The 22,309-nt window shown below is 42.0% G+C and overlaps 1 protein-coding gene across 1 annotated transcript in view; it reads right to left on the reverse strand.

Annotated features, from left to right (window-relative positions):
• SCPEP1 (serine carboxypeptidase 1) overlaps positions 1-3,185 on the reverse strand; it is a 358,800-nt gene extending 355,615 nt beyond the window's left edge. Inside the window, exon 1 of the mRNA XM_069067458.1 lies at positions 3,182-3,185. The gene's annotated coding sequence lies outside the window, so the exon portion shown is untranslated. The remainder of the gene's footprint in view (positions 1-3,181) is intronic.
• Between the last annotated feature and the right edge of the window lie 19,124 nt (positions 3,186-22,309).

Genomic DNA, 22,309 nt, shown 5'->3' on the forward strand with positions numbered 1-22,309 from the left:
CTTCCTTCCTTCCTTCCTTCCTTCCTTCCTTCCTTCCTTCCTTCCTTGACTTGTCCAGGGTCACACAGCTAAGAAGTGTCTGAGGTCATATTTGAACTTAGGTCTTCTTGACTCCAGGCCTGGTGTTCTATCCACTGTGCCAGCCTAATTGCCTGGGAGATCATAGGGGCTTAGCCAAATTTGAGAGTCCTAACTCCCAAATGACTTTTTCAGGAGTGAGTTTTTTTAATTAGTCACTTAACACTTCAGTCAAAATAAGTCAAACTTGGTAAATAATTTCTGCAATAACGACAACAGTAGCAGCTATTATTTATATACTTCTTTTAAATTTGCAAAGCACTTTACAAACATCTCATTTTATCCTCACAACAACAACTTTGAGAGGTGGGCTTTGTTATTATTCCCATTTTACAGATGAAGAAACTGAAACAAACAAGTGAAAAGACGTGCCCACGGTCGCAGAGCTAGCAAGTGTCTGAGGCAGAATTTGAACCCAGGCCTATCATTCTATCCACTATATCCCCTAGCTGCCTGGTTAACAACAACAATGTTAAACAAAAGAACAGCTTTCAAAGACTTAAGAATTCTGATCAATGCAATGACCAACCAAGGTGATGCCTATAACCCACTTCTAACAGAGAAGTGATGGACCTGAGGTATAGAAGGAGACATTCATTATGAGGCATGACCAATATATAAGTTTGATTCTATCAACTATGCTTATTTGTTACAAAGGAGAGTTTGTTTTATTCTATTTTTTAATTTGGGAGAAAGTGATGGAAACTGGTGATAATGCAACACCCTCCCTCCACCACCACCTCCCCAGATGAAAAGAGTATAAATCACACATTTAAAAGAATGCATACAAGGCAAAAGAAGGAGGTTCAGGAGACAGACAAGAACAGTTTTGAAACTAATGTTGAATTTATTATATATTAAAAATATAAGCTGTCCATAATAGAGATTCAGGATTTCCCAGTCACTCCTTTTTGTTGTTTACATATGGAGATGGCCACATATGGGTGTTTATCAGTTTCAGGATAACAAAACACGAACACTTAAAAATAAACAAGATAATAAAAATGAACCGGCTTTACAGAGAGACCCGGAAAGCCATTGGATTGGTCCTGGTTTCAAGATTCTTTTCATTCTTTCAAGGCTCCCCTACTACTCCTCTGCCACTCACTTCTCAGGCCCATTCATCCAGTACACCTGTATTTCAGGTCAACAATGGATAATATCAATGACTCTGTCTATAGCCAGGAATCTGATGGTAAGTGTTTAACAATCAGCTCTCTTGCAAGGAAAAAAACCCCAACCCTGCATGACACACTTTTAAGTTTAATCTGGATTATTAACATTTTCTCTATTACTTTAGAAGTCTAGACAATCAGCAAAACAATAAACCAAACCCTGATTTGCAGGTTGCTGATTTCCTGAGATGTAAATGCTCACACTGAAAATTTAACAATCAGCTCTCCAACTTGTATAAGATGACTCTGGCATACTAGTTGAGTACCCCAGGACTGGAATCTCTATCAAAACCCACCCCAGAGGGGACGAGGCAACAACATAAGAGGAGGAACAAGAAAAGCAGCAGCAGCAGGCCTGCAGTTTTCATTCCTTCCCTCAGTGACATAGGATGAGCTGGTTTAATCCCTTAGCTCTGAGAAAGGGAACACACAATCTCAGGGCTATCCTCCCACCCCACCCCACCCTTCACCAGCTGGGAATGCTGGAGGGGAGACAGGCATCACAGGGAAGTCACTAGGAGGCCTTGGACTGCCTGGCCTCAGGAAGTCAAGCCCCTGCCTCCTCTCCCAACTCCTCCAGCAGCATCCAGAGTGACAGGCTGACTAGTGACGACAGGCGGAGAATGTGGAGGCTGGGGAGGGGTGCTGGTGTTTGAGTGAAGGGCATGGCAGATACAGGGGAAGCAGCTGTGTGGGGCCCTGCTTGGCTAATCACCACTAATACAGCATGAAAGGGGGTGGGAGACTTGCCTTTCCTAGAGACGTTCTGGACATTTCTGCATACAGACCCATGTACACTCAACCTTCAACACTCCAACCCATTGGAGGGGTTCAGATAATCCAGACTGTCTAGATAGGGTTTTAGAATGAATCGAGATCTCTCCTTAAAAGTGGATGCTTTGCTTGAACTATTAAAGTGAATCGGTATCTTCCTGAGCCCTGAGGGCAGGGAGGGAATGACCTACAGTGGGCTGTGGATGGGAAGGCAATCCCTGATAACCAGCAAATAGATACTTCATGTCTGATTGCTGACTGCCATTCATAGGATCATAGAAGAGTAGACTCAGAAGGACCTTGGAAGCCAGCCAATTTAACCCTCTCATTTTACAGAAGAGGAAACTGAGGACTAGGGGGAGTTAAGTGACCTGCCTGAGGTCACATGGGTGGTAAGTAGAAGAGTCAGGATTTGAACTCAGGTCCCATGACAAGAGCATATTTCTGTGTTATGTGTCCCTGGGTATCTATAATGTTATCTGTTAATCTTTTGCCTTCTGGAACAAGGCCATGGTAACTCTGGCTTGCCAAGAATCTCTGGAATCCAGTTGAGAGGCTTTGGACTGTACTGATGATCTTTGATAAAAAGACAAATGCACAGCCAATGACTTTGGCAAAGTACTCAGAGGCAGGGGAAGAGACAATGTGGCCTCTGGGGAACCTCTATCGGTTTCAAATTCAGGGACTATTCTGTATTAGAGAGCTCAAGACTTGGCTTAGCCACTGTTCTGCTTCCAGGTACTTGTGGAGGTAGAAAGGCCTAGTCAATGATGACCCATGGGCATTTTTCCCAGAAAACACTTCTTCATGAGGTAGGCTCCCCTCTATTGGGCAGACTGGATATATCACCATGGCAACTGAACACTAGATAGCAATTTGAGGGTTTCAGGACAATGTTCCTTCTTTTTCCTCAAAAATAGTGATCAAAATGTAGGGGATGCCCCTATACTTCTCCCTGGTGCTGGAGGTCCCCAAACCTCATTGCTCTCGTGGGCATCCTCTCATCCCACCTTACTGCCCGGTGGACTATTCCCAGGAAAGGACCTACGAACCCTTAGTGGGATCCTCCTTGTGGCCACCAGGTGGTGGTGTTGCCCCAATTTAGAGTTCAACTCTCACCTTAAGCATCAGAAAGCCCAGTGGGACACTGCTTGCCCCATGTACCCTTTTTTTTTTTTTTTTTTCAAATGGAAGTTGATAATGTGGAACCATACCCAGCAAGGCTTGGGGCTATAGACTGTTAATGGGTCCCTTGCCCCAAGCTTTTTAAAATCATCTCCAGATCCCCCCACCTTCTTAATGATCTCTTGATTCTGCAGCCAGGGTTGAACATAATCTCTAAGAGGTATATAGACCCCACCCCGCCCCTTCTAGGATATCCAGATATATAATAATAGTATAGTATAATCCAGATATACAGTATAATCTGTAACACAGACCTCCTCACTGTGGCCTCTTCCCCACCAAGGACTCGACTCACACAGACCCCAACAGGGTCAAGGATATACCTTTGACTCATTGTTCCCACCTGAAGTTCTCCAGGAAAATCTGTATATTTGTGGTTTGTTTCTCCAAATCAGTCAATTAAGCAACAAGAATTTATTGAGTCCCCTAGTCCTGTACAGGAACTCAGAACAAGCACATCAATATCATATATAGTCTTTATTTCACCATCCCTCCTGAAAACGCATAAGATACAAAGGATTCACAGAGTCCATGAGTAGATACAGAAACAGAAAACACTTGAAGAGGCCATTAGGCTCCATCCAATAGGAAAACACACTTTGGGGGACTGCTAGACAGGCAGTCCTCTTCCCATTGACCTGTACTTTGTGAGTAACTCACAGGCATAGTGGGTTGGGTATGGTCCAAAGCTCTTACCTTCTCCCACCTCCTCCCATGGCATAATTTTAATCCTTTAGCCTTGCAAAAGATTGAGCCTCTTTTATAAGGGAGGGGGCTGACAAATGAAGCCTCTGATCAATTGGTGGCGTTCCACTCTTAACTCGATGTGATTACAGGGCATAGGATTTTGCTTTCTGTGTTGTGATCTGGACTGGAAATAAAAGGGAGGGAGAAAAAAACCTCATCCAGTTGCTTTAATACACCACAGGGCAGGGATGGCTCTTCAAGCAACAGTGGATTTTCCCTGACTCTCAATCACAACTGTAAAGTCACTAGGAACTCAGTCACTGGGAATCAATCAGAGGAACTATGTAAGTTCTCTCAGCAAGGTGCTAGAGTACAACACCTACCTCCCCTGGCATGCATCTAGAGAAATCCCCAAGCATTCCACTTGATCAAGCACTCCCCTGATCAACTCCACTTCCTTCTGCTAGTGTAATAGTGGACTGGGCAATGGGGTGCAGATGGGACAGCTCTTGAAGCAGAGGCAGATGTTTCCTGACTGGTTTTAATCCTTAGAGCCTGTGTGCATATTCTCTACCTGCTTATAGTCTAAGGTGGAGACTTGGTGAATCTACTTCCCAATCATGAGTAACTAAGGAGCTGGTAGTGGAGGTAACAGGAGACAAAGAGACTTTTTCTGGTTGGCTGAGGGGCTAAAAGGATCAATCACTGATGAATTGCTGCATCAGAATTCATCATTTTTGTAAAAGCTAATTGGTGTTAACTGGTTGATTTATATAGGAGACCACCCTGGATGGGTGCTCAGGAGTTAGTGTGATAGAAACCCTAACCCCCCACAGTTATCCTTGAAACCCAGAAAGGAGCAGTTGTCAACTCCCTTTGGAATGGCAACCTGTCAGTTGGAGGAGTGAACTCACACAGGGTGCTACTGCACATGGGGCTTCCTCTTGGATAATTTGGGTAAGTGTACTTTTCATTTTTTTCTTCTGGGCAAACTTTAACTGTTTGCCTCATTGTGAGATCCCTATGGCCTGGTTTGCCATTGGCCTAGAATTCAATCCCAAGTGTTTAATCCCTTTTGGAAGGCCTGTACATGTTCACAGCTATCTTGACCCTGTTTTTCTTCTTTCTGAACTGAGGCTGTTTTGTCTTATTATTGGATAAGTTGTGAATTCTGTTTAGATTGCTCTTGAAGTGGCAGGGACCCATTGGAGAAATTTCAGGTGCCTTTTGCTATTGTCAGGCACATCTGTAAGAAATATGTGGGGCTAAAGGGTACGTCAAGACTCCTGGACTTGGGCCTTCTTTTCTCTCTTCAGGAAGTTTTCCTAAGATTCCCCTTACATGTAGCTTTTTTGCTAGACTTTGATGGTCAAAAGACAGGAACTCCTCCTCCTCTTCTTCTTTTCCTCCTTCTATTTTTCCTTTTCCTCTTCCTTTTCTTCCTCATCTTTTTTTCTCCTCTTTCTCTTCCTTCTTTCCCTTTTCCTTCTCCTCCTCCCCTTTCTCTTCCTCCTTTTTTCCTCTGATTTTTCCTCCTCCTTCTTCCTCTTCTCTTCCTCCTCCTTCTTTTCCATCTCCTCTTTCACCTTCTGTCCTGTAGCCCATAGCTGGTCCTTCCCTTTTCAAGCGTCCTACTCTCTGAAATTGTTGCCATCCTTTGGTCCCTGGGTCCTTGGGTGATTAACTTGCCACATTAGTCTGCATGTCTTTCATCAATTGTTGGACACTGCTACTGATTCCAGCAGACTGTGCTCCTAACTCTAGTGGCTGGAGGAGTGGGGTGGTCTTCAGACAGTGTGGTCAGTCTCTTCCCCGGATATTCATTCACCTAATGAAAGCTCATGTTCTCAGGGACACGTGGGAGGATGACCTTTGCTGCTGCTTTCTCACCTGGAAGCTCATGGCAGTTCTTGCATCTGCTGTATCTGGCAAAGAAAAGGGTTAAGGGAGGGACATCCTTTTGGATGCACCGTAAATTCTGGGGAAACCACTCATGAATTGTCAGTCCTTCCATTTCCTCAACCAACCAACAGACTGTCACTATTCAGTACCAGCCTCTCAGTCACTAATGGCCAGAAGTAGGTCCACCAGGTCTTCACATATGGTTAGTTTGGAAACAGGAAGGGAGTATGTGTGCCTGCTTCAAGGGCTGACTTTCCATTGGCCTGGCCCCCATTACATTGGTTGAAGGGCTCAGGTTGTTTCACTTGGAATCCCTTCCTTTTCTCAGCTTGTCTCCAGATACCCCACCTTCCCCCAAGTGTTTTTCCCTCAGGCTTCCATGATGATGTGGATATGTGTATGCACACATGCATGTGTGTGTGTGTGGTGGGAAAGGACAAGAGCTCCTTGTTGTTTGTAACCCATCTTTGATGCAGTGTTCAGAGGCTCAGCAAGGCAGAGGGGAAGGGGAGAATTCTTTTTGCTCACAATGATAATAGGACCTTTCTCCTGCACCACGTCCTTCCCCTCTTTCTCCTCCTTCCCTTCCTTCTCCATCTCTCTCTTCTCATCTTTCTCTTTCTTCTTCTCTTCCTCACTCTTCTTTTCATCCTCCTCCTCCCTCCTCTCCTTTTCATCATCTTTCTCTTCTTCCTCCTTTTTCTTTCATCCTCCTCATCTCTCTCCTTTTTTTATCCTTCTCTTTCTTTCTCATCCTCCCTTTTCATCCTCTTTCTCCTTTTTTCTCTCCTCATTTTCTTCATCTCCTCTTCCTTTGCTTTTTTCTTCTCTTTCTCTTCTCCTGTTCCTCCAACTCCTCCTCCTTTTTCTTCTCTGGCTCCTCTTCCTCCTTTCTTTCCTCTCATTTCAAAGAATTTTTATTGAGTACTTGTTACTTGCAAAGGAGAAGGCTGGAGACAGTGTCTTTGTTTAGGGCATTTCCACAGACTGCTGAGAAGGTGGGACAAATTGCCTCCTAGTTGGGAATGCCCCTTTGTTTTGAAATGGTCCTGTCTTCCCTTCCCCCCAAGGCCATCACCTCATGTTTCTCCCCCTGGAATTAGCTTTGTTCATGCACAGTTGCATGGATCTTAGGATCAGAGAGAACATCTACCCAAGAATGTTTGGAGGAAAAAGAATATAAACTAGGGTTGATGGGGGAATGAATGAACTGATCTGGTAATTGTGGCTGCCATCTGATTTTAGAATGGTTAGGCATGTTTTGAGGCTTAAAGAATCACAGAGGGTTCAGTATAGATCTGAAGAAACCCAGCAAGGAGCCACAGATGTTCACATCAATCAACAAACAAGCATTTATTAATTTATGAGTAAGTACTTACTATGTGCCAGGTAATACCATATTGACAGCATGCTGGGGTAGAAATAATGCCATGCTAACAGTCGGAAGAGCTGAATTCTAGCCATGGCTGTTCATCCTCTTTCCCAAGTGACCCTGCGTGAGTGACTTCACCTCCCTTTCTGCTCTGGAAAACAGTGGTTATCTCTGAAGTGCCTTCCAGTTCTGTGAGTCTGTGGAATCGTTTGGCTTTTGCTTTGAAGGAATTTGGGTTATCTTTTATTTAAGTTCAACATCTGCAAGATCCGGGTTGACATGCCTAAAACTCAATAAACTGTGATCTGTGACTGATGTATATACCCTTTCATTCATTTTTACATCCATCTAGTTTTCTCTTGTGTTTTCTTTTTGTCAGTGTACAGAAGCCAATTTTCACATCTTTTCCTGCAAACAAGTTCTCTTTTTCAGCTTCCCTAGTGCTCAGTGGTACAACTATTCTTCTAGCTTCCGAGGCTTAGAAACTTGGGGCTATCTTTGAGATTTTGGTCCCCTTTGAACAATTCCACTTATGTCTTGCTCATTTTTCCTTCCCTGTTCTTTTTCATGCTATTCTCTCTGCCTAGAATGTTCATTAATTCATTTTCCTCTGATTTCTTTATTCATCCAACAGCTACATGCTAAATGGCTACTATGTGCTTAGGGTTGTGGGGATGTATAAAATAATTTAGACTCCTGAAACTGATGACTAGTAGAGGATATAACACATAAATATGCAGGGACTTTACAATAACTAAGATTCAGAATGGTAGCTAGGTGGTTAGAGTTCTGGGCTTAGAATCAGAAAGACTCTTTCCTGAGTTCAAATCTGGCCTTAGACACTTATTAGTTGTGTGACCCTGGGCAAGTCACTTAACTCTGTTTGCCTCAGTTTCATTATCTATAAAATGAGCTGGAGAAGGAAATGGCAAATCTCTCCAGTATCTCTACCAAGAAAATCCCAAACAGGTTAAAGAAGAGTTGAACACAATTGAACGATTAACCATGAAGAACAAGATGCAGAATGTGATGTCTGACTATAGCTCTCAAAAGCTTGTAATATCATCTCCTGCACATTGACTCCTAGGGAAAACTGCTATTGACTCCTGGTCAATTGCTTTGTCTTAGCAACCCAATGAGAACAGCACGTGTCAAGCTACTCATGGCAAGGTGTCTGGATGGTGCCTGCAATGGTGCTTTTTGGCATTACGGATTTAGCTTGACTTAATGCCTTGTTATTTATTTTGTGTTCTATTTTAGGTAAATGCCTTATGTTTTGCTATAGCATCATAGATTTGGGACTAGAAGGGATGTCAGAGACCATTTACCCAATCCCTTCATTTTTTTTTTTGGAGGGTGGAGTGAAGGGCAATTAGGGTTAAGTGACTTGCCCAAGGTCACACAGCTAGTGTTAAGTGTCTGAAGCCAGATTTGAATTCAGGTTCTCCTGACTCCAGGGCTGGTACTTTATTCACTGTGACACCTAGCCACCCCTCAACCCTTTCATTTTAAAGATGGGGAAACTGAGATCCAGAGAAGTTAAGTGAATTGCTCAAGATAATATAGGTAGCAAGTATTAGTAGTAGGATTTGAACCCAGATCTTCCTTTAAGAAATAGTGGTCTTTCTACTGTCCTGTCTCTTACATCATTTTAACTTGGAGAGATTTAGTGAAAATGAGGTATTACCAGCTGTGAATGGAGAGAGTGTTATCTCTTGAGTACTACAAGACAAGAATGGCCAACAGGGGGCCATGTGAGGTAGCCAGTTTACTAGCATAAGAAAAATACAAACTATTACTGATCTCATGATAGAAAGATCATTTCTGAGTGACCGAATGTGTGAAGAAGCCTTCATCTTGACCTCAGGTTTTTTTTTTTTTAAAGCAATCAGGGTTTAGTAACTTGCTCAAGGTTACACGGCCAGTTATTTCTGGGTGTGGTGCTGAGTATCTGAGCCCGGATTTGATCCAGGTCATCCTGACACTGGAGCCGGTGCTCTTACTCGCTCAGCCACCTGGCCGCCCCTAAGCAATTGGGGTTAAGTAACTTGTTCAAGGTTACAAAGCCAGGTGTTTCTGGGTGGGTGCTAAGTGTCTGAGCCCAGGATTCGATCTCCAGGTCATTCCAACACTGGAGCCGGTGCTCTTACTCACTGTGCTACCTGGCTGCCCCTTGACCTCAGGTTTCTTGATCCTTTCTTTTTCTTGTTTCCTATCTTTCTCATTTTGGCTTCACTAACCTTCATCCCCAGTCTTGACCCCATGTCTACCATTGTAATGTTTCCTTAGTTACCATCCTAGTACCCCTTGCCTTTTACTGTTCCCCAGCTGCTAATCCTCATCCCTAGTTAACACCCACATCTGCTTTCTTTGCTCCTGATCTTGAGCTATCGAGCTTTGCTGATGAAATTCACAAAATTAAGGCTGTTTTACTCATTAGATCTTTATGGTCCAGAACCTCAGGTGGATCCTTGTTACTCCTTAATAATTCTACTTTACTCTTATCACCTGTTCTGTAATCAGTGTCCAAAATCTTCTCCTCTCTCCTAAAGCCCCCAAACAAACTTCCATGCCCCTCACTTGGCAGATAATTTAGCTTCTTATTTCACCAAGATTGAGGATATTTAAAAAGAGTTTCCATTACTTCCTCTCTCCATGGCTAAAAACTTTTCATCTTCATCGCACACCCTATCATCTTTCCTTCTTTTCTTGTAAGGAGCCCTTAACCCTACTGATTCCCACCTCTTCTAGAACCTGGCACCAGCAATCCATGAATCTTAGGCTTTTCTCTCTTCAAAAGCTTCATCCCATATGCTTAGAAACGTCTTTAGGTTTCCTTAATAATATTAATAATAAGAAGTCTTCCCTTAATACTTCTTCCCATTCCTACTACCTGTTCCTCTATCTTCTCTTGTTCATTGCTAAATTTCTCCAAGAACTCCCCTGTTTTCTGCTTTAGTCACTTTATTCATCACCTAGTTTCTCATAGACTTTTCAAACTTTGAGACTTTGACCTCCATCATTCTACCGAAAACTGTTCTCTTAAATGACATGAAATCCAATGGACTTTAAAAAAAAGTTATGATTCTTCATAATAACTCTGTAGCATTTAACACTGTTGATCATCTTCTTTCTGGTTAATCTTTTTATGGTTGACTTCAGGGACAGGACACTCTCCTGCCTTTCCTATCTGTCTAAACATTCCTTTTAAGGCAATCTTATCTTCTTCCTAGCCCCTTAAGACATATTTTCTCCAAGGTTCACTATCCTTGGTCCTCTTTTCTTTTCTCTGTAGATTCTTTTCCATGTCCTTAATTATTACTTTTACAGGTTAACTTTCAAACATCTACAGTTCTGAGTTCTTTCTTGAATCTCCAATTACCTGGTATATGAATTCTTAACCTGAAGTCTTGTCAACTTATTTTTCTTAACATTTTAATAATTATATTACAATATAATTTATTCCTTGTAATCTTCTGCATTTTTATGGATTTGAAAACATTATTGCTTACTGTCTCAGGGAGGGAGACTGGAGGGAGCGAAGGGAAAGATAGAATTTAGAACTCAAAACTTAAAAAAAAAACCCCAAATGTTAAAAAAATTGTTTTAACATGTAACTGGGGAAAATAAAATATTATAAATTTAAAAATTCATTCTGAGGAGTTGTAATGGGAATGTAAATTTTAAAGATCTTTCCCTGCCCCTAGGCTAAAGTGCACCTGGAGCCTGGGGTGGGAGGCTTGTTTTTCAGTAGATACTTTTTGATTGGCCAGTGGGTCAATAAGGTTGTTACATTCTCTGATTCAGGAGAAGGCTATATAAGCCCTGATGTGAGGCTTTGTTTTGGGGCTCACTTTGAGAAGTGTTCTGTGATTTGATCTGGATTCTGGGAAGCCGTTGTCCAGAGCCCCCTGGCTTTGAAAAACCCAGATGTTGAAACCCAGATGTTGATTTGGTATGGATATAATGGTTGGACAGTTTGGAAAGCTGTCTACTCGATCTGTTTCTGTCTTGATAATTCTGTCTGTATACTTTGAAGTTCGGGGTGCTTTTTCCCCTGAACTAGGTAAACGATATATATTTGACTGATTAAAGTAAGCTTGTTAACCCATTTTGAGTGCTTTCCTTTAACAAAGCAGATCTAAGAACCTGTGTTGGCAGACACCCTGGGGATGCTGGGGTGCTTGCTGATACAGGAGTCCATAGGCTTCAACAGACTGCCAAAGAGGATCCATGACACAAAAAAGATCAACAACCCCTTTCTAAAGTATGCCTCTTCTTGGGTTTGCTGCAGACACATAAAACTTACATGTCACAAACTAAGTCTACTACTTTTCCTTTTCTCCTTGCTTTTCTGACTGTTTTCTGTGTTGATTTCTACTATTATTGTTAGTGGTACCACCATTTACCCTGTCTCCCACATTCAAACCTTTGGTGTTTTCTTCTTTCCTTTCCCTCCCTTCTCATTATCAAATTGAGCACCAATATGTCTCATACCTAGATCTTTCTCTCTTTTCACTCTGCCACTACCCTAGATCTTCGTTATCAACTGTCTACAGTTGCCTTTTCTGTCCACCTTCTGTGATCCTTCTCTTCCTCCTCCAAACCAATTCTTTATGTTGCTATCAGATAGTTTCCTTATGCATGCATGGATTGATCATATCACTGGGCCTTTCCTATGCTCAAATTTCTTTTATAACTCTTTATTAGTTAGTGAGTAAAGTTCAGTGCTTTTTATGATCCCTAAGCTTCTCCCTGAAACAAAATCCATGACCCCCTCCACTAATATTCGTTTAGCAATACTGTCAAAAAATCTATCAGTTACCATTTAAGTACCTACTCTATGCCAGGCACTATGCTGAACTCTGGGCATGCAAAGAAAGGCAAAAGACAGTCCTTTCCCACAAGGAACTCATAATCTAATATCATATTATTATATCGTAATATTGTAGACTATCATAATCTCTTAAAAATGGAAGTTGATGGGGTGGCTAGGTGGCTCAGTGAATAGAACACTGGCCCTGGAGTCAGGAGGACCTGAGTTCAAATCTGACCTCAGACACTTAACATAAAACTAGCCCTGTGGCCTTAGGCAAGTCACTTAACCCCAATTGCCCTACCTTATCCCCTCCAAAGAAAAGCAAAAAAAAAAGTATAAGAATGGGAGTTGAGAATCACCCAAGGGCAAAGAAGCATGTGAGCAGGCTGTAGTACATTGCCAAAAAATTTTGCAAGAGAAGATACACAATGGATGTCATCAGAGAAATGCACCTGGGGGAGGAGAGGATGAGCTAGGAAGGTATTGTGAATGAGGGATAACTAATGGTCAGCTTGTGTCGGTCACTGCTTCACTTTGCCTATGATTCATATCCTGGTGCTTAATGCTGTCATTGAACACATGTTTATTGTTTAATAAATGCTTATCGATAAACTGGCTGGAATCCAGAGATTTAGAGGAAGTCCTCCCTCCCCCCTCAATGAAAGACCTTAGTTTAAAAAGGCCAAGGCCTCCCGCTGTATCTCGAGTGATCTTGAGTCATCCTGACCTATATTTTGCCACTTGACTCAGATGACCCTGGAGGAGAGAGTACGGCTGGTGACTCTGCACAGCCCTGCCTCACTTCAGTCCAATTCACTTGCAAGTCAAGACACCCCCTTTTGATATCATTGGTCATCTTTAAGAACAAAGGATGAGCAATAACGATAATGACAGTGGCAGCAGGTTTCCAAGAAGACATTGAAAGCTAATTGGGATGGGCAGCAAGGGAAAACTGGCATCAATATTGTTGCAGGGAGTATTCTCATTTTTTTGTAGTGTTGTTTTTAGTCATATCAGACTCTCTGTGACCCCATTTGGGGTCACATTTTGGCAAAGATACTGGAATGGTTTGCTATTTCCTTTTCCAGCTCATTTTACAGATGAAGAAACTGAGGCAAACAAGGTTAAGTGACTTGCCCAGGGTCACACAGCTAGGAAGTGTCTGAGGCCAGATTTGAACTCAAATCTTCCTGACTCCAGGCTTGGTGCTCTATCCACTATATCATCTATCTGCCTGTATTCTCAATAGAGGCAGTTAGGTGGTACAGTGGATAGAATGCTGGGCCCAGAGCCAGGAAGACCCTGGGTTCACATCTAGCCTCAGAAACTTAATAAATTACATGACCCCAGGCAAGTCACTGAACCTTCGTCTACCTTAGTTTTCTCAACTATAAAATGTGAGTCATAATAGCATCTAGCTCATAAGGTTATTGTGAGGACCAAATGAGATAATAATTGAAAAACACTTAGCACAGTGCCTGGCATACAGTAGGTACTTAATAGATACCTGTTCCCCCTTCCCTTTCCATTAATGAGCTACCCAGGTCCATCAAAGTATTGAAGGGTGATTGGGCCTAGGCTCACCTGCCTGTCTCTCAATAGTACATCTGAATTCCACACCTTTCAACAGCATACCAGAAAATTTCCTTCGGCCTAAGACAGAACTCCAAAATAAATTTAGCAGTCATCTGTAGCCAAACTTGATATAGTCCAACCTTAGAATTCATAGGGAAAGAAAAAAGGAGAAAGTTGTGAGGGTGGGTCCTGAGTACAAGAGGGAAAGAAAGACCCCCCCCAAACACTCCCCCTGTAAGAGATAACAATCTAATTATATACATTTTAAATGACATTCTAGGGGTCTTAGCGATTTTCATATGAAATCTCTCCACTCAATCCTGGCATCTGTTTCTCCTTTTAGAATAGAAACTAAGAGACTATTTTACATATCTTTAGAGCTCTATCACCAATGAAATCTTTTCAGAACTTCAGTGCCACCCCCAACCCTCTTCCCCTTCTCTCCAATGTCTCCCTCCCTATTTAGGATTAGATTTCTTGGCAGACGACAGTCGCTGCTCTTTTAAGTGATTTATTTATTAAGCTGGATTATTTTTCATCTCCAGCCTGGGCATTTCAGACTGCCGAGTTCACCTTCTGATAATTGGGATATGACCCTGGGCCAGGAGCCCTCCCCAAACACTCTAGTATGTGGAGTCCTCAGCATGTACTCCTCCCAGGCTAGCAAAGGCAGCCTCTCCTTCTTCTCCCAGTCCCATCCCCCATCTGCCTTCTTGCACTGTGACAGTCTCTTCTGAGACATGGATGCACAGCTGAGTGGCATCATCAGGAATGCACAGGGGCTTCTGGATAGCAGAGAAGGGCCAGAAATAAGATGCTACTGGGAGCCACGAGTTCCCAATGAGCAATCACACTTTTACTCTTTGCATTAGGCAGGAAAAAAAGGAAGAAATCTTTCTTTTTTGGCATTTGCTAGAAAAGTTTGAGTCAATGATATCTGCAGGCAACCCCACACCTCTCTTCTCACAATGAGATCTGATCCTGGTGGGTGCACTGTCTGCTGTCCTTTTAGATTTATAGAGTCCTAGTTTTGGAAAGAATTTCAAAAATTCATCTCCTTTAGCACTATGATCCTGGGCAAGTCACTTAAACTCTCTGTAACTCAGTTTCCTCTTCTTCAAAATGGCAGAGGGAGGGTTGGACTCAACGCCTTCTGAAATCCCTGCCAACTCTAAAGTCTATAATTTTATGACTCCAAGATGGATTTGACCTCACCTACCAAAAGTCCAAGATTGTCCATCTTGTTTTTAGAGGATTCCAGGAAGGGAGTCCACAATGACTTATTCTGATAGCTCAGTCTAGTCTCCAGTAACCCTCTGTCAGATCAAAATCTTTCTCGTATCACTGAAACGCAGAATTTCAGACTTGGAAGCAATCTCAGAAGCCATTTCATCTAGCCCACACCTTGACAACATACTTGATAAGGTCTTCCAGCCTTTCCTTGAAGACCTCCAGTGAGGTAGAGTTCACTGTCTGCTGAGGCAACCCATTCTACCTTTGGATAGCTCTATTACTAGGAAGTACCCCCTTATACCATAGCTAAATTAGCCTCTTTATAAGGTTAACTCCTCACTCTAGTTTTGACCTCAAAAGAGCCCTTCTTCCACTTAATAGCTCTTCAAGTACTTGACTATAGCTCTTATGAACTCCCTGAGTATTCTTCTTTCCATGTGAGACATTCCCAGTTCCCTCAATTAATCCTTGTATGATGTGGATTCAAGGTCTTCAACAATGGGACTGTCCTCTTCTGGACACTGCCCAACTTATGAATGTCCTTCCTGAAATATAGGTAACACTAGACTCCAGATGAATTCTGACCAGGACAGAGTAGGTGGGACTACCATACTCTATGGAGACAAACAATCAATTAACCAACCACAAATATTGAGTGCATTTTACGTACTTAGCACTGTGGAGAAGACAGAAATCTTAGATGTGGAACTCCAATGCACTTAATTTATTTGCAACAGCTGTTAGAATTCTTGTAGACCTTTGCCTATTAGGAGAAGTTGGAGAAGAGAATATAAGAAAAAAGAAGAGAAGGATCATGGAAATGAAAGATGGAAGAGGCCTTAGATATCATCTAATCCAGGGGTGGGGAACCTGTGGCCTCAAGGCCACACGTGGCCTTCTAGGTACTTGGGTGCAGCCTTTTGACTGAGTCCAAGTTTTACAGAACCAATCCTTTTATTAAGGGGATTTGTTCTGTGAAGTTTGGATTCAGTTAAAGGGCTGTACTTGAGGACCTAGAGGGCCACATGTGACCTCCAGGTTCCTCACCCTTCATCTAATTCATTCTTGACCATTTTTACTGATAAGGAAATAAGCTTTCACAAAGGTTAGGTAATTTTCCCAAGGTCACACAAGTAAAAAAATATCCAAACTGGAAAAAGAGAACAGGTCATCTCATTCCAAAGTAACTGATCAATCAATAATGTATGTTAAACTCCTATGTGCCAGGCACTGTGCAAAAATGAAACAGTCTCTGACTTCAAAGAGCTCTTGTGTAGCATATAATGCAAAATACATACAAAGTAAATAGAAAGTAATCTGAGGGTGGGATTGGATGGGGGTGGTGGTGTGGGAGAGTGGGGGTAGGGATAGGGTTTCAGAAAAGGCTTCATGTTGATGGTGGTGCTTGAGCTGGGCTTTGAAAGAAACAAAGGGGTGGTGAGGAGAAGGTAGCACATTTCAGGCTTGGGGGACCATCAGTGCAATGGTGCAGAGGTGGGAAATGGAGCATGACACACCAGGAATAGTTAGTGTTCTTTGTATCTCACCACTGTTGCTTGGGGCAATTAGAACAATTATAATAAAATCATCATCTTGCTCCCTTTCTCATTGACTTGTTGAGTTCTTTACTAGGGCAGTAGGACCTCATCCAGTGAGAGTTGAGTTTGTACAAATATTAGCCAGTCAGTTCACTTGAATCACTGAGTACTTCGGTGCAAGGTTAAAACAATGGTCCAGAAGTCCTCCAACATAACAGAGAAGAATCTATTTCAAACCCAGAGCCCTTGAATCCAGTTTTGTCAAGGATCCTTCCCTCCCAGGACTCTGTCCTCCCAAACTCATTTTGGGGGGAGGCCCTCTTTTTAGAGGTCTCCAAGCCTGGCAAGGCAATAATGGGAAGCATCAGTGCATATAATCCTTGCCTGCTAGGAGTTTCTACTCTAAACTAGGGGTTAAAAGGATGAAGGCCTGAAGATGTTTAGATTACAAGTGCCTGGGGCAGCTGGCGCCTTGGGTTGGTGAGTCTCTCTGCGGGTGTCTACCATTGTAACCTTCAGAGAGTGGAGAAATATGGACAAAAATTCCTGTCTTCTGATTGTTTCCCCCCCTGGAGCTTGTTGTAATCACCACTGGGGTTTAGGGCCCAATCTGATGTGAGAGGCCACAGAGTTGCTATCAAGACATAGGCAACCCTGGATCCATGTACTTTGGCAAGGGATCCAAGACACTAAGCCGGGAATGATCCCCGAATTATATCCAATTGATGAGGCTGTAACTCCATCCAGGGGCTCTGAAGATAGTGTTAATTCGCCAGAGCTTTTCCCTGGGGCGGACTCTGAGGTCACTGGTAAGTTGTCCCTAGTGGGGTGGGGTGGGTGCGTGCTCTCCAGCGGGCATGCCATCGTTTGAAATCAGAGCTTATTGTTTTTAATAGCGTTACGTTATATAATTCATTTCTCATGTTGGTGCTTTGGTAAACATTTTTCAGGCAGGGCTGGTGTCCTGGTGGTGAGGGCCCCTAGGGGCTGGGTCCAGGCTCAGCCCCAGAGCACTGTTCTAATCCTTTCCCTTTCAAGTCTTACAGACATTCCGCTATTCACATGATGTCATAGCTCTGAGTCTCTCTTCCTTAATGACTTGTGAGTCATTATTGTTATGGCTAACAGGGAGGATCAGTTCTTTCCTTGTTGGTTCGGGGTTCACTTGCTTCTGTTTTTTGTTTTTCCTCTTGGGTTTTCTGTTCCGATTTCCAATTTACTTCCAGGCCCTTTGGGGGGATTGGAAGAATGGCAGCAATATGAAGAGCCAAACTGGAGAATCCACTTGAGGGCAGAAGGAGTCATCTATTAAACCAATGAATTGATCAGCACCCCCTATGTGTTGAGCCCTGGATTAGGTATGGTGAATGGAAATACGATAGAGTTATGTAACCTACAAATGGTCTTCCTGACTCTTCTTCAACCCCAGTTATTAATGCTCTTTTCGTCTTTATCTTGCATTTAGTTATCTATGTTGAGAAAGCATGGTATAGAAGAAGACTTTGAATAATAATAACCGTTTGAGGTTGTTTTTGAACTCAAATTTTCTTGACTCCAGGTCATCTGTTTCCTACAAATCCTAGCAGCCTACAAAGAATAAGCACAAATTGCTTTGTCTGTCTTGGCAATGATAAGATTATTGATTGTTTAGGTTGCTTTATTAAAATTACATTGATGCCTTTTGTTTTTACATCAAGGTTATTTCTTGATATAGAACACATTCTCCTCCCCCAGTCCCATACCAGGAATTGAATCTTTCCTTGCAACAGAAAAATTGTTAAACAGAGCCATTTTATAGAATGACCATATCTGACAATGTATGTAACATCCTGTCTTTATATTCCCTTCCTTCTCTGCTGAAAGAAGCAGGATATGTTTAAATATTTGGGTTTTTTGGAACTGTTATTTATTTTTCAGAGTTAGAATTTTTAGACATCTTTTAATTTAATATTGAAGTTGCAACCTGTGGTCCAGAGTACCCCAAGATCTGGGTTTAAATGGTTTTGGTCTGATCTTGGGGGTTAGCAATCAGATAGTCAATCCATCAACCAACTGAACAATAACCAAAATTTTATTAAGCATCTAATATGTGCCATGTACACATTTTCTGTTTCCTAAGCTCCAACCAAAGTTTACTTTGAGAACAATCTTCAAATGTGGATCATATGAACCACCATAAGGCTGGTCAACAGAGCCACTGGGTTTTATACAAGTATTCAAGGTAACAAATGGGTATGAGAAATAGGAAAGACTTTCACCTCTATAGAAAATAGAGAAGATGCAAAGTACTTGCTCAGAAATAGAAAATCAAAAAGCAGTCCAGAACCTTCCTTCTAGGCTTAGTGGTCAAGATCACAAAGTTTCTACTCATTAATGGCTCCTGAGCAGGGAGAATAGATTGTAAACTCCTTGAGGGCAGGGACTGTATTTTACCTTTTTTTGTATCTCCATTGCTTTACATAGTGCCTGACATATAGTAGGTGTTTAATGACTGTTTATTGATTGATTTATTTCCTTCTCTCACCCTTGGTCCTATCCCTACCTATAGAACTCCAGAAGAAAAGTAAAAAGTAAAGGTCTATATGCAGCCAAATTTAGCTTCACAAGTTTTTTCCATCTCTAGACTTAGAATTCTGTTTCTATGATCCTAAGGTCACTTTTACTGTTCAACAAAAAAGTTGATTACCCTCTATGATCTGCCCTCCTGTAGCAGCAAGCACCCCAAGCGTCCTCAGGGTTTGCCGCCAATACAGGTTCTTGGATCTGCTTTGATAACGGAAAGCAACTCAAAATGGGTTAACAAGCTTACTTTAATCAGTCAGACCATATATCGTTTACCTCGTTCAGGGCAAAAAGGTCAGCACCCCGAACTTCAAAGTATACAGGCAGAATTATCAAGACAGAAACAGATCAAGTAGACAGCTTTCCAAACTGTCCAGCCATTACATCCATACCCAATCAACATCTGGGTTTTTCAAAGCCGGGGGACTCTCAACAACGGCTTCCCAGAATTCAGATCAAATCACAGAACACTTCTCAAAGTGAGTCCCAAAACAAAGCTACACATCAGGGCTTATATAGCCTTCTCCTGGCTCAGAGAATGTAACAACCTTATTGACTCACTGGCCAATCAAGAAGTATCTACTGAAAAACAAGCCTCCCTCCCCAGGCTTCAGGTGCATTTTAGCCTAGGGGCAGGGAAGATCTTCCAAATTTGCATTCCCATTACACCTCCCCAGAGTATAAGCCAAGAAAATAATTTTTGGTGAAGTTCTGTCAATGAAACCTATCCCCTGTTGTGTGTATTGTTTTTCAAGTTCTGTTTCTTTTGCTCTGCATCAGTTCATACAAATCCTCACGTGTCTCTGAATTTTTCATATTTGTCATCTTATGAGAACATTTGTCACATTCATCTACATATAGAGAGCTAGGTGGTACAATGATTGGAGGTCTAGTGAGACCTGGAGTTGGGAAGATCTGAATTCAAGCATGGATTCAGATTTTTACTAGCTGTGTGACCTCAGGCAAGTCACTTATTGTTTATCTTCCACAGTTTCTTCATCTGTCATATGGGGATAACAATAACACCTACCTCTCAGGGTTGTTTTGAGGTTCAAATGATATAATTGTAAAATGCTTTGCAAACCTTAAAACATTGTAAAAATGCTAGTTATTATTATTATCAACTACAGCTTATTCAGTCATTCTTTAACTGATGAGCACCCATTTTATTTCCAGTTCTTTGAAGCACAAAAAGTGAAGGATGCTTTGAATATTTTGCTAAAAATTGGAACTTCTGTCTTTGACATCTGAGAATATTCCCACTAGTGGCATCTTTGGGTCAGGGTTTAGTCACCTTTCTTAAATAATTCCAAATTATTGTCTAGGATGGTTGGACCAGTTCAAACCACAATCAACAGTGCCTTTGTTTGCCTGTTGACCCATAGCTCCACCAACATTGACCATTTCCATTTCCTGTCATTCTTGCCAATTTTGGGGACCTGATATAAAACCTCACAATTGTCATTTTGATTTCTCTTATTCATTAATTTTTAGCATTTTGAAACACGTTTTCCTTTTAGAGTTTGTAATTTTCCATTTGGAAATTGATTGCTCATATATTTTGATCCCCTCTTTATTGGAGAATGACTCTTCAGGTTGTCTTTTTTTTTTTCTATTAAGCATCAAATCTATTTGAAAGTCAACTCCCCACCCCCTTCCACCTCCTCCCTCCATTCTTCATTTTCTTTATGGTGCATCTAGGACCTAATGTGGTGCTTTTGAAGTTCTTGAGTTTTCACCTTCTGGAAGTAAAAGATATTTTTATATTATAGTTTTATATAACTTCCCTGATTACCCCAGTCATTACTGGTTTCATTCTTCAAATCATCCTATATTTACTTATCTGTGTAATGTTGTATTCTCCCATTAGTTTGAAAATGCCTAGAAATCGGGGATTGTTTTGCTTTTGGCTTTGTATATTCTCACCTGGTTTCTGTCCCTACTTGCAGGGCCTTTCATATAGTAGATGCTTGCTAAGAGTCGTTGAATGGAACTTTGCACCAGACTGAAAGCTTTCTGAAGGCAGGGATCATGCCGTTCATTTTCTACCTAGTATGATGCTTGACTTCTAGGTGATTAGTAAATGTTTTTTGAAATTTTTTTTATGAATTAGTTTATTTCACAGAAGCACAGAATTTGAGAGTTAAATGGGCATCTTGTCCAACCTATACATGAAAGAATCCTCATTACAATATACCGACAAGTTGTCATTCAGTCTTTGCTTAAAGACCTCCAAGGAGGGTGAACCCACCACCTCTCCAGGAAATTCGTTCCATTTTTAGACAGCTCTAATTGTTAGGAAGTTTTCCCTGACATGAAGCCTAAATTGGCTTCTTTGCAGCTTCCCTGCATTGTTCCTGGTTCTGCCCTCTGGGGCCAAACATAACAAGCCTAATCCCTTCTTCACATGACAGCCCTTCAAATACTTGAAGACAGCTACCCAGTCCCCCCTGAGTCTGGTTTTCCCCAGGCTAAACATTCCCACTTCCTTCAATCTATTCTGATATGATATGGATTTGAGACTCATCCCTCTCCTCTCTGCCCTCCTCTGGACCGTCTCCAGCTTGTCAATTTCCTTCTTAAATCATGGTGTCCAGAACTGAACACAATACCCTAGATGAGGTCTGACAAGGGCAGAGGATTTAAATAACTCTTTATTCTCTGCTAGGAGCAGAATTCAGACATGGACCAGGGCTCCTGGCAGAAACCAAGTGCTGATGCTGTGTTTACATGGGGGTTTTCAGAGGAAGGAATAGGGACAGTCTGAGTGATGCTGAGAGGGTGTGCAGCTCAGGCCATGCAAATGTATGGCTAAATCCCTGAAAATCTTTGGCCAGTCATCAATCCGGAATGTTGTACAAAAACCTTTCTTTGGATGACCAGATGTGGAGAATGCTGATAGAGACGCTACAAATGTGGTTCTTTCACGTCATGAACTAAAACACCTGTTAGTTTGTTCCAATGTTCTGTAAGACCATAGGCTGTTCTAACACCTGAGCTGGTACAGAGGCTGGGTCTGAGTCAGAGCATTGCCAAAGGCAAACATGATCAGCTTGGCCTGGAGTTGCCTGGGTCGGAATTTGGCCTAGCGATTGCTTACTGCTCCTTTGAAGTACACAGTGTGTGGGAAGGGATAAGGATAGCCTTCTCGGAAACCGGTGTCATTCTTCACTTCATAAATGTCGCATTCCTGTGAATTGATTTATTTAGAATGACCTATACCCGAGTTAGAAATCTGGGTTTGGCTGTACCAATGATAACAGATAGCTGGAGACTGTCAGAGTTTTCAGGCTTTTTGCTTTTCTGATTCTTAGATCTGGAGATGCTATCTTCTGTGATTATGTTGACAACAGGGCTCCTTTGATGTGAAAGCCTGAAGGTGTTTAGACTAAAACCATCTAGAGCAGAA

The sequence above is a fragment of the Petaurus breviceps genome, unplaced genomic scaffold (genome assembly GCF_028583685.1).
Source record: "Petaurus breviceps papuanus isolate PSGF00001 unplaced genomic scaffold, PetGlider_PUasm1.0 90750, whole genome shotgun sequence".
Lineage (NCBI taxonomy): Eukaryota > Metazoa > Chordata > Mammalia > Diprotodontia > Petauridae > Petaurus > Petaurus breviceps.